General features: G+C 46.3%; 1 protein-coding gene across 2 annotated transcripts in view; it reads left to right on the top strand.

Moving 5' to 3' along the window:
- The window catches only part of foxn3 (forkhead box N3), a 71,872-nt gene that overhangs the window by 3,287 nt on the left and 55,408 nt on the right, over positions 1-13,177 (top strand). The window contains exon 1 of one of the 2 annotated variants that reach the window (XM_027001446.3): positions 9,595-9,817. The exons of the other annotated variant lie outside the window; for it this stretch is intronic. The gene's annotated coding sequence lies outside the window, so the exon portion shown is untranslated. Of the gene's footprint in view, positions 1-9,594; positions 9,818-13,177 lie in introns of those variants that run through there. 2 annotated transcript variants of the gene reach the window in all.

The following is a 13,177-nucleotide window of genomic DNA, read 5'->3' as shown; positions in this document are numbered from 1 at the left end:
CTAAGCCAATTCTACTGAATAGTTTTAATACACTCTTAAACGCTCAGGACCAGTGACTAAAATAAAAAGGGCGGTGCATCAGTTTGTGGAATAATGTGCTTGGTTAACGCAGCACTGTGTTTATTTTAGTTCTATCTAGTAAATATTTTTCTAGGTGAGGCCAAGCAATACCCAGCCCTGTTCAGTTAACACTCCGGCACCACTTAAATGTCTTTTTAGAATCACACACGAAAAGAGTAAACCATTTAAAAATGATTGCACTTTTATCTCATTTATTAAGTTATTATTCATATTTTTATTTAGATAGAAACAAAGCTATTTATATATATCATTTTCACTTTGCTTACACAGCTGATGGACAAAACCTGTAAGCCAAACTAAATTAAACTTTTATCTCATTTATTACGTTGTTATTTGTATATTTATTTGGCTAGAAATAAAGCTAGATATTTATTTGTATCGTTTTCACTTTGCTTGCACAGCAGAAGAAGAAAAACGTCCTGTTTGTCAAATCTTGTCTTATTTCACTGTCGCTGCAATTTTGACTACATCTTTTACTGCAGGTACACCCTGGAATTGCGCCATCGTCTCCTCAGTCTGCACCCAGCTGCTCTTCAGCCAGGTTGACAGAGACGCTGTCCTTAATTTATTCTTCATAGTAATGTTCTATTTTAATATAGAAAAGACACGAAAATCATCACAGCTAGCCCTCTGTCTTATTTCCAGCTTAATTAACGAAGCTTTATTCGGGCCGTTTCCGTTTGGGCGCTTGTAAGAAGCTCCAAACCAGTATCCAGAAACCAGCACACTGTGGTTAGAGTGCTATTTTAATTAATATTATTGTTATTTTACCCATATCAATGAAAGCGTGACGAACTGAACTGAAATGTAAATTCAGTGGGAGCCAGTTTGGTTAGGTTGACGTTAAGAAGCTATTTGAAGCTAACGTTGTTCACGCTAAGGGGTTAAATTAACCTGGCTAGCTAGGTTAGCTAACTCAGTGGGTAGCTGTGGAAACGTTCATTTGCGTGACATCCGATATATAACACACGTGTACTCTGTTTAGGTCTGTTTTTACTCGTTCGGCACTGCAAAGCCCTCCATGATAGATGGCGGAATGAGGTTTATTTTACTAGCTAATAAAACCAGTCAGACGTTTAGCTCCATTTTCAGTGGCATATTTTAGCACTGAAAAATGACCGGTTTCCGTTCCGGATAGGAAGGCCAACGTGATCAACGGTGTAAATACATTGTAAACGTTTCTTTCAAGATAAACACGGGTTCTGTTCCAAATAGCCTACTAGCTACATGTACACTGCATACTGGTTCCCCGAGTAGGCAGCGTAGTATCCAGCATGCGACAGACGCAAACATTACTACGAGGTGAAGGTACCACCCGCTTGGGAATGGTTTTCCGCCACCTGCTATGTCGGGATGCAGTACACCATGCAGATAGCTCTGGTCGCTGATTGGAATATTAGGTGGAAGTACTACATACTAGAAACATTTATTTTGGTCGCATACTGCTTTTGAGCCCACACAATAGGCGAGTAGTATGCAGTAGGCTATTTTAAAAACACCATGGTTTTGGTCAGGCGTGCCGCATTGCATGACACTGAACTAAGTGGGTTGCATGATTGCATGTAGTAATGAATAGATAATTCTAAGATGATATAACTATATATGATAAATTCATTTTTCTCTCTGTGTGTGTGGGGGGGGGAGGAGGAGGAAAATAGCACATGCATCATCAGTAAATTAGGAATTTACTGCTGATTAGTCTTTGAAGTTACATTAATGAGGCTATTACTCTTTGAAGTGACTTTAATGAGGTGGCACCACAAACCCTCTTTATAATATGGTTGTGCAGCATGGGTACACTGTGTCCCTTTCTACAGCAGAGAACCTGCTCTCAGGCCGGCCACTAATCTGAAGCAGGTAAAAGCTCTGTCAGGCTGCGCTCGGATCCGATATCACTCAGACAGTGAGCGATGCCGAACACACAAACATGCTATGCTGAATGCGAAAGCTGCTCCCGCCCCCACCCTAACCCCCACCCTCGCCCCCACCCGGCTTCCCCTTCCCTCTTTGTCATTTCTTCAGTGGCTGAGATCAACGCTCAGAGAACTCTAATTATATGTGCAAACTGAGCGCGACCTGTTGAAATCCATATTACAGTAATACAGGGGGGTTTGGCTCAATTAGCCTGGGTAAATAGCACTGGCAGCCTCTAAAGAGCCTCTTATCACCCTTTTTTTATCCTCTTAATGCTCTCTTTCAAGCCCTGGTACATCACTACACGAACAGGAAAGGCTGCTTAAGGCATCTTTATTTAACCCAATTTTGTTGTGTTTGAAGATGAGTGATGCGATCACCAAAGTTGAAGGTCTATATTCAGATTTCTGCAGCTCGTTCATTCAGAGTGAATTAATTCACAGAGTGAATTAATTAATTAATTTGTCTTATTCGTTTGTTTGTTTATGCATTCATTTATTCATTCCTTTATTCTAAAGAGTTGAACTCTTTACCTGTATAGTCTTTCACGTTCAAGTAAACTTTTTTTGCTTCTTTCTTGTCTAAAACAATGTTTGAAACATAGCTTTGGAAGTATATTGGGAATAGGATTGTTGTGTCTTCTTGTCTTTTTGTCTGGCAAGCACATTGCTATTCCAAGACACTGTATTTACTCTGTGGGCAGAAATAGCTTTGCACATACAGTCTGTACTCCAAGGCTTAACCATAAACCACCACTCCCTAGTTGTAAATTTTAATTCATTTATTTTTATTTATTCATACAATTTTGATGTCCTAAATTAAAGGCCTTCAGTAAAGAAACCTCCGTAAACTTTAGTTATGGATATAAAGGTTGTAGTGAAGATAGTATTAACAATACAGTACAAATCTGTCTACCAAACCCTTGTATTGTCACTTTAATAGATTGTACCTGGGACAAACGAGGCATTGGGACATTACTAGTACACTGTAATGATGTGCGTCTTCACTGCTCGGCACTTCAGTGCGTGGTCGGTTTTCTGCCAAAGGTCAATTCTGTGCTATTACAGGGCCCTATGAATGAGACGCTCAAGTAGATGCACCTCTCATTGATCCTGCTTGTCTGTCCCCGCTCTGATTTGTCTACTGGTCAGTGATTCATGGTACAGGAGACCACTAATGACCAGTGTCCATGTCCAAGCTGTGGTTGAAGATTAACTTTCCTACTTCTGTTTACTGGAGTTGACACAGTGGTGGTCCAGTCAAGTAGACAAATAGCTCGAGAGATGCAGAAATGGGTCTGTTAGAAGGACACGTCGAGTTACGGCCAAACCCCCAAAGAACAGGCACAACAGCAACCACAGGCTGTTCAGTCAGTGAGCATAGCAAGATATAATAACACCTGTCCAGGTTTAAAAGTATCAAAAGTGGAACTTTGTGTAGCCGTTCCTATAATGGCTATCTAGCACTCTATAAAATGTTAAGTGTAATTGGTGACCAATGTCAGGGAGAACAAATACATGACAGGAGGCTCATAATAGATTGTCAGCCTGTCATCGTGTCAATCTATTACATTTCGCTCAGCAATGTAACACAGCAAAATGAAGCTGAACTGCATATGCTTCTTACTTCATAGTGAACATGAAGTAACAAGAAGAACATAAAATCCGACCAACGGACAAATACGTACGTGTGACGATGACAGCAGCGGTAATTTCACTAGGATGCCACATTCTCTTAGAGGGAACATTTAAATGGAGGGTCCATTAACATCCCACCGAATACCTGGCGAAGAAGCCCAGGTTCGGGTAAGGGGACTGGCCACGGCGGGCAGTCAGTTCCACCTCTGCTCTCACCCGCATGCTTCTACGGTCTCGGCCTGCGGCAGGACGCAGACGGGCTGTGTGTAGCGCTACGGCACCACGGAGAGGAAAAGCGGAAGGAAAAAGGCGGCCCGCAAAGGCGATCAATACGAAGGGATCGATGCGTTTGTGGGGGCCCGAGCGAACCCAGTGGTGGGGTCCCTGGCTGAGGGGAGCACGGAAGGGCGAAGCCTTACACTGGTAATCCCTCTCCTCGTCCTCTCAGAAAAGGCTCCAGCTGGCGCGGGGCACGGCCCTGGCCCCGTGCTTTGGCCCGGCTATAAAGGGAATGGTTCCTCTGCCTTTGCTCCAGGCGTGGATGAATCAGAAATGGAAAAAAAGAAAAGGGGAGCTGAAGGAGCGGAGGAGTCCCTCTCCTGCTAATGCCTGACTGCCTGTGACGAGGGCAGCGACTGGAAACGGAAGAGATGTGTCTCGGAGCAAGACCCAGGAAGAGTAATCGGAGTAGGTTTGCGAATGTCACACATCAGCCTATGTGGGCATGCTTAGGGAAGTATTTGGGTTGTTTCAGGCTACTACCTGAAACACGGATACAAAACGACTCTGCACAGAGAATCGATAATACTGGTTCTCATTATGATTCGTAGAACAACAGTCGGGAATGCGTGATGATGTATTTACTGGCAGCGTTCAATTAAGACATCTGTTCTCTTAGCACGTAGAACATAAAACACGATCATTTGCTGCTTATATACTGAACGTATACTAACAATAAACATTTGGAAGAGGAGAGGGTTGCTATAGAGACAGCCCTGTTGGCATGCAGTCAGTGACTGAGCCATTTTTTATCTGTCCAGTCTCAAGGGGTCTCAAGTTTCTTGAGCAACTTTTGCCTGCTAATTATGCTAAATTATGCCACTGGTTTTGGTTCAAGGGACAGAATGATCGACGTGATTGAGCAAAAATGATGCGCATTACACCAACCCCAACTATTTTGCCGAGGGACGGCTACAAGGTGGCATGCCAAAACGAAAGCTTTTATCACAACTGTATACAAGCATTGTTGTCTCTTACGCTGTCATTCCAGTCACTAAACTGGGATGTGTCAATAAAGTACCGGCTGAAGGACGTTTCCGCTGATACGCAACTTCTGTGCTGAAAGTGTTCATTTAACCTCGGCTATGGCTGTCTTGCGGGCTTTCTACAGCTCATCAATCAAGCGTTCATACTGGCCTAAATGACAAGCTACATCATTATGATTTATTTCCGACTGATAACAAACGTGCAGGGAAAATAAGAAGTGATGATGGGTATTTCCGAACATGCTCCGGTTTAACCCGAAGACTCCCAGCAGGTTCGCCCGGTTCGTGCCAAGTACGGTCCACAGTTTGTGGGGGAAAATGTAACATTTGAGAAGAGGAAACTTCAAATGCAGTTCGGTTAAAAATGAACATTTTTCACTGGGTCAGCAAAACAGGCAACGTATATACTGACAAAAAACAAAAACAAAAAACAGATAGATATACCGACACTGATGCTGTTTGCCTTCAAACCTCAGTTATGCCTCACAAATTCCAACTCACTGCATTAATTCCAAGCCTATCGTGTCCTTGTGCCAAAATGCCTGTGGCAAGCTGTTGACATTGCAATGCAAAAGGTGAACGTGAGCTGTGTGTGAGGATTGAGTAGATGAAAGGCTTGATATTTCTCAGACCAAATGACCCACTTGGGCTTTAGTCCATTAGCCGGCAAGGATCGGGACAAATAAGGCCATCTGCGCGGCACGCGTTCTGCAGGCATGCAGAGCGGCAGGAGAGAGGGGACAATGGATGGATTTGCTGGGTCCCGCGCGGCCACGTCAGGATGTGGTTGGCTGCCGAGCTCCCCGGACGCTCACGGGGCCATTATGAGGCAGGTACCGCAGGCTGGGCACAGCCTGGGAAACTGGGGAGAGAGCCCCGACGCATGAGGCCTAAGCCCCGGCTATTGTAGCGGCAGAATGCACCGCTGCTTCGTACCCGCCCCAGCGGCGTGGAGTCATTACAGGGAGGACGGCTCAATCCCGACAGCAGTTAACGCAGCCTTTTCCCCGCGCTGTAGCTCCAGCGCTGTGTTTCGACAGAGCCAGTCTCATCCACAAGTGCCTTGCCATAAAGAGAGAGAGAAAGAGAAAAAGACAGATGGATGGAGGGATGCAGACATTAGTTTCCCGTTCAAGCAGGGCTTGTTGGGAGAAAAGTGCCTTCTTTTATTGAAAAAGAATTGCACTGTGTTTTTATTGTTTGCATATCGCATTAAAGCTCGGTTCCGTTCCGCTGGGTAGCGTTGCAGAAGCATCAGCCATTACGGTGATTGATTTTCTTGGTCGACAGGCGCGCGCCTGTGTTAGATCCATCACCTGTCCCTCCTGCTCTTTGCTCACGTTCTCGCAGAGAGTGAAAAACAATCCGCGCAATTCAGCCGAACAGTGCGGCACCGCCACCCTGTTTCATTTCGGATGCCTGTTAAAATCCCAGACATCAGTAGCTCATAATAGCACTTACTGTCATTTGAGTCATATTATGGATGTGATCTGGTGTCGCGTCCCCGCTGAAAGAGCGTTTTGGCTCATGGTGGGAGGCCACTTTCCCATTCACATGTCCCAGCAGTCGATTCACAGCCAAAGAATTTCGGCGCTTATTTGAGCTCGCTTCTTGGTCGTAGTTTCTTGACAAAACGGATGCATGTCAGGATGCCTGTGCAGTACAGGTATGATGTCCTGGGTACAAGTCTGACATCTGTAAACCCACGCAGCTTCATTTTTACATAAACTATTTGCTGCTGCATTCTTCATCAGGTTCTTGTTTCAAATATTTTGATGACAGACCCTATCATAATTGTGCATAGCATTATAAAGAAACTTCGACACTTATTGTGAGAACTGCAGTGTCCCTGCTTGGATCCTCTCCTTTATGATAATAAAGCTTTAGAAAGTTCCATTAAAAATAACTTTTTTTTCATATGTAAATGAGCACCATGAGAGAAATTACAAGTGGGACATCGGTTTCAATAGATACTGTCTAGGGTTGTTAGTCTCTGTAGTAAGCAGGCTGGAAAAAGAAAAAAAAAGTTACAAATATTGTTAATATTCTTCATTAACTGTTTATGCATGTATGACAAGAGTTACCGAGATTAGATCAAAGATTGCTGTCCATAGCACTCAGCACCAGTGTGTCATAGCATCTGAAACATTTCTTTATTGTCTTATCGTTTAAAACTAGGCCTCTTTCTAACCTGCACAACATGTTCATATTTTATCCCCATTAGTGTTCTAAAACTGTATAAAATTTCATTTAAAAATGTATGTTTCTAATTCTAATTCTTGCACCAGGGAGGTACTTTCTTTTTTTACCGGAATTGCGTTACGTTCATTCAGATAAGTGCCTCAGGCAGAATATTTTATGATCGAGACGTCTCTCTGCGCTTTGTTTTTTTTCAATTACATTCAAAGAAATGAGGGATCGTACAACATGGTAATTACTGCCAGGACACATGAAGTGAGTTTCTGATTTGCCCACAGTATCCAGACGGCGGAGAGAATCCTTAAGTGGAGAGATATCCCTTAGATATGATCCAGACCGAGTAATCACTGAACAAAGGCTGCAATGGTTAAATGCTGTAAGCCATCAGCGCAACAGCTTGAATGCAGTTTGAATTTGTTGATTTCAGTGAATTGGAATTCTTGAATGCTTTCTCCACCATGTTTGGTACAGTTACCGTTTGGAAATTTGGGAACATGATACAATCCAATGCATGATTCATACTGATTTTTGTGTTCAAAAGTTCTGCCGCTGCATTTTTAATTTTTTTTGTGGCATGAAAATGGCATTTTGTTGGAGACCTAAGCACCAGGCTGCCATTTTCCCAACCAGGCGGGGAAGCCCACACCAGTTCTCTCCAGCTGGTCGAAAGGCGTGTGGCTTTTGGCTAGGTGTCAACGGCCAAGCCGTTTGGCAGCTCAATCTGTCTCTGTCACAGAAATGTTACTGAACATGATTAACGGCTTGATCTGAATATACAGATTTGGAAAGCTCCCGTGCTCTCGGGATTACCACGACAGTGGCGAGGCTAACTGCACCGGTTCGCACTGCACGTTTTGTCGTTAGCGGAGCAGCGGACCTTGGCTTTGGTTTACGCTATCATCATAGTAGATGAGGCCTGTTTGGGTAAAGTTTGAGTTTCAGCTCACACTCTCCTGACAGGTTCTCATAAAGGGTTCTGTTGAGGACTAGAGCCAGGGAGCCTTACACAGATTAACTCACAAACGTGTACATTCGTGTTCCCAGTGCATGTTTGGCATGAATCCCACATTGTGTGTGTGTGTGTGTGTGTGTGTGGGGGGGGAGAAAAAAACAGTTGTAGTTGGGTAATAGCGAACCCTGCTGAGGAGATGGACTGAGCCCCCGGGCAGATCGTATGGCCCCGGGGTCTGCTGTGCAGATGCAAGCAGCCCAAATCTCCCGTTTCGCCGCCCGCGTGTGGTATTTATAGAGTTGCCTTCAGCAGCTGCCCACTCTGTAATGCTTTAGCACTAATAATGCACTGGTGCCTGTGCATCTACTAACAAACCCTCTGAATGAGCCAAGAATACAACTCAAACAGCGTCATGTTTTGAAAGAGCATTTAAAGCACCAATTAGGAATCGCTGTGGCTTGCAGGACAATTTTCGTGCAGAAAAACAAATGCTTTCAAATAACAAAACTGATTCAGTTGTACACATGCTTCACATGCACTCAGTGTGTGAACCACTGTCCCGCGGAGGTTCTAGCTGGGTTTTTTTTCCTTCATGTATTTATATTTTTCAGGTTAAGGATGAGAATATATTTGCTTAGACAATATTCCTCTTATTTCCTAAAATCAAGATTATAGCCTGTCAACAATCAGTTATGAAGTCACTACTAGATGTTACATTTCATGAAATATTTTGATATTGAGTTTCACTGTCCTGCCATTAGTTACTTTGCATAACGTCCCAGCTTAAACTCACAGAGAATGATTAAGTAGATGGCAAAGCAAATGCTTTTTGCTATTGTAGGCTGCTTTGAAAAACAAGAAAGACACACAGTGTCATTGATGAAAAGCACCACCGTAAACGTCTATGGTCCCAACACACATAAAAGTGCCAGTAGTGCCACCTTATGGAGAATTTCCTGCTCGCTAACTGTGAGTGAGTGAGTATATAAGTGATTTACAATTCAATACCACATGCTTCTAACTACAACTTAGAAATGTTCTGATTTGATCACTCTGTACCGCTTAGAAAACATTTGATCCGATAACATCTGAAATACATAAAACTCTTCTTGCTGCGTTTGTATTTTACTACTGTTAAACAGAAATGGTAATTATATGTGTATCTCTTGTTTCTGTTTACAGGACTTAGTCTGTGGATTTAATGGCGAATGTAAAAAGAAATCACATTTCCGCCTTTTTCTGAATTTGCTGCAAGTCATTTCTATTATTCAAATTTAAAATTATATCGATGTGTTTCTTCCATATTTGTTTTTTTTTTTTTGTTTTTTTTTGACAGTGTATGCTATGCTCGGGGAAATGGAATACATTACATTGTTCGTCTCTGTGCCTGCATATGTCGCATAGTTTACGCAGGAGTTATTACATCTCTGTGGAGACTAGCTGCATGGAACAATGACATTCTTTCAGTTAAATCATGGGGCACTAGGACCCAGCGAGCTGCCTGCCCTCCCCTTCAGACTCCCTTAGTTCCAGAGCTCAGTGAGATCTCTGAACAGAGTGCAGAGAGAGAGAGTGGGGGAAAGAGTGAAAGAGAGAGAAAGAAAGAGGGAGGGAGAGCGAAGCGAAGTGAATGTTCAAGCCCACTGTGGTCCCTGCTAAAACACAGAATCGGAGCGGAATGGAGGGATTAACCAGTAGGATTTAAGATTTGGAGCGAGAGCTGAAGCTCATGTGGAGGCAGCCAATCAGGAGAAGATCGGGATTAAAAGGTTCCTTTACGATTGTTAATTCTCTCTATAATCTACGGGCTCCCCGTGTCGTCCGGAGTCAGCCGTATGCATGTCTGTGTGTGCACGCCTGTGTGCGTGTGTTTGTTTGTGTGTGTGTGTGTGTGTGTGTGTGTGTGTGTGTGTGTGTACCTGGGGAGCCCTTGGCATGCGAGTGTGTTACGTGTCGTACATGTGCTACTTCTTCAGGGTGAAATATTGTGACAGCAGTGAGTCAGAAGGGGCACGTTCCTGTCACCGTGGAGTGAGGGGGGTCTAGCCACTGCATTTGTAAACAGTGGTCGACTATGAGGTCCAGACGCTCCATGTGAAGAACTGCCCAGTCTGCGCGCGCGCATGTGTGTGTGTGTGTGTGTCCCCACCTCCCCCAGGGTCTCCTCCCCTCTCGTGTCTGCTTCCCTCTTTTCAGACGACTGGCTGTTTTTCTCCGTGCGGAGTGACGTGTCGTCTCTCCGGGGGTCGCGCCCTCTCCTCCGCCCGCTCATGTTTGCAGCGAGCGCGCTCAAGGTCAGCGGCAGGGCTCCGCACGCGGAACTTTGCTCGCAAAGTCTCGCCGAGCGAACGGCGCGGTAAACAGAGGGGAGCGGGAGACGAAGTGGCGCGCTCGCACGGGGGGCGGCGGGGGGCGCGTCCAGGGAGTTCCATCTCCCACAACACCCCCGACAGCCTTAGTCAGGGACTCCGAGACCACTCGGAAACTACGCGGAGCCAAACTAACTGAGCGTCTGTGTGTGTGTGTGTGTGTGTGTGTGTCTGTGTGTGTCTTTATTTGCTTGCCCTGCACAGTTTTTCTAAATATTCTCAGGGCAGAGGAAGGGGGGTGGGTTAGGGGGGGCGCAGTGTTTATTATCAACGTCCTCTTGTTATTTTTGTTTATTTTCTCCTGGATTGCTGCAGTCGTTTGTCCTCCAGCGCCACAGAGCGCTGTCTTCTGCTGACTCGGCCTCCCGTTCCAGTAAAGCTGTTCTTTTTGTGGTCAGGAGACGCTCGACTCACTCCGCTCTCATTCAGGAGTTCTGCTTTTTTCTCTCTCTCTCTCTCTCTTCAACACGCCCCCTTGCCTCCTTCAGCCGGGGCTTTGCTGAAGAGCTGCCTGCGTTGTTTGCCTGTGTTCCCTCTATTCTCTGGGCCCTGCTAATCCCAGGCTTTCTCTGTCACTTGTTAGCATTCAGCAGCGTTAAGCGGTGCGCTGCGCCTAAGCCCGCCAGTGTCTGCCTTCTCACTCGAGTGGAGGAATGTGTGGATCCGTGGCGCGGCACAGAGCCGTTGGGGGTTTCAATGCCGTCAGGGATGGACTCTCCCCTCTTTCCCTTTCACCAAGCCGTGCCTCTCTAGCTTCCTCTCCCTCTCTCTCTCTCTCTCTCTCTCTCTCTGTCTCACACACACACACACACACACTGTGTGCGAGTGTCTAAACCTCAACTATTCACTGCGTGCATTCTTGGATTATGAGATGCTGAGCTTGTGTTTTCCAGTAGTGTCCGTTCCGTGTAAAAAAAAAAATAATAATAAAAAAAAAAAAAAGGCAGTGTCTCTCTGGGAGAAGTGAGTGTGTCTTCACAGGATGATCTTCTTGCTATTAATAGGTCTTTAAAGTTGTAAAGTCCTAGCCACTAATTTAGGACTTTTATTCTGTTTGGGAAGTTCCTTTCTGGGCAGATCTGGTACACCGAGGAGACGGCTGTCTCGGTTCGGTGTCGTTGGGGTAAAGTCGGTGCTTTTCTCCTTCCCAGCAGTCCGTTTTTCCTGACCCTCTGTTTCTATGGCCCCCTCATGTGGCCGCTCACTGCTGCCTAGAGCGCGAGTACTCCCCGCCTATGAAAACACAGCCTCCGATTGGTTGATTCGGCACAAGCACAGGAAGTTCAGCGTTTCTAATAACCACCCAGAGACACAGTTACCATAGAGACAAAGATAAGCCCCTCTTACTAAAAAAAAAAGAAAAAAAGAAAAAAAAAAGTGCCTGCATGTCATCACAGCAGCTTACAGAAAGCGCCTGCTCTCTCTCTGTCTGTCTCTCTCTCTGTCTGTCTCTCTCTCTGTGTCTGTCTCTGTCTCTCCCCTGCCAGTTCTCCTATTTGCAGCTGCTCTAACAGTATAGCTTCTGTCTTACTCAGGCTCTCTCGTCTTCTGCCTGCTCCTCAGATGTTCTCAGCACTTAACGTGAGTTTGTATAGCTTTGCCAAACTTTTCTTAGTTCTTGTGTATGTTTTAAACTCTGAGGTAACTTGGGGCAGGGTGGGGAGGGGGTGTTTCAGTGCAGACACATGTAGCTGAAGCGTCTGGCTGGAGGCTTTTACCATGACTTAAGGCAGTAACCTGTGCCAAAAGGCTCCAGGTGTGTGTGTGTGTGTGTGTTCTTTCGCGTGTGCTGAGGCTGTGCTCACCCTGTCCACTGCTGCTGGAGGGGTTATTTCTGTGCGCTGAGGTAATGGGAGACCACGTGCAATGCTGATACCAGCGACTGCGAGTTAATTGATTTCGGTAGTGCTGTGCAAGCCCGTAAAACAGGAGGCCCCCAGCCCAAGAGCGCTCCAAGGTCTCTGGCTCGCACGCTCCAGGGTCAGCCGCGTAGGCAGAGAGGGGGCCGTGTTGGGGGTGAAGGGGCTCGCCACTGATTAGAGAGCTGCGTTAAATGGGGAGGGGCCTATCGGTGTGAGATCGTCGTGGAGATCGGTAGTTTTGCCTGACAGCGGCTCAGGGAACAAGCTTTCCCAGGCTTCGCTCTGCTGGAGTGCTGCGCGCCGTTCCGGCTCCGACCGCCGACCTCCGGCAGGCCGTGTGCATTGGCTTATACCACCATCCCTTACACCCGCTTTATTATGTAAATGCCACACAAATGCCCGGGCAGAGAGTGGATATTATGCGGCGGATACGCTTGTCAGCGCGGCCTGATCCGCCCCAAGCACGCCTGCTTACGGTCGCGGTGCGGCGCGCCTCCTTTTCCGGGGGCCCCGAGCCACCCGTCCGCCTGATGTATGCACCGCTTGGCAGTGGGGCCTTTCAGGGTTTTCCCAGCGTGGCCGGCTGGGCCCAGGAGCGCGAGGCATTATGCAGGCAGGCAGGGATGGCCGGCTGGGGTTTTGGGCATACCGGGGAGTCCGTCACAGTGGAGGGCAGAAAAGCAGACGCGCGGGGGGGGTCAAAACACTTTTTATTTTGGGGCAGCGGAGTGTGAGAGCTCGCTGCAGCCTGCCTCAGCTGCTTTGTCTAGCCGGGGATCTTGTAACAGCAGACGCCCCCAGAAACATTAACCAGCAGACCAAATCAGAGTGGTGGTGTTGGGGGGCGAGACAGAAAAAGTGTGAACACACCTGACGGGAGAAATGACAACGAGGAGGC

Source organism: Electrophorus electricus, chromosome 10, assembly GCF_041902795.1.
Source record: "Electrophorus electricus isolate QZ-2024a chromosome 10, ASM4190279v1, whole genome shotgun sequence".
NCBI lineage: Eukaryota > Metazoa > Chordata > Actinopteri > Gymnotiformes > Gymnotidae > Electrophorus > Electrophorus electricus.
Note: the sequence above shows the minus strand (reverse complement) of the source record. Positions and strands in the feature narration are given on the sequence as shown.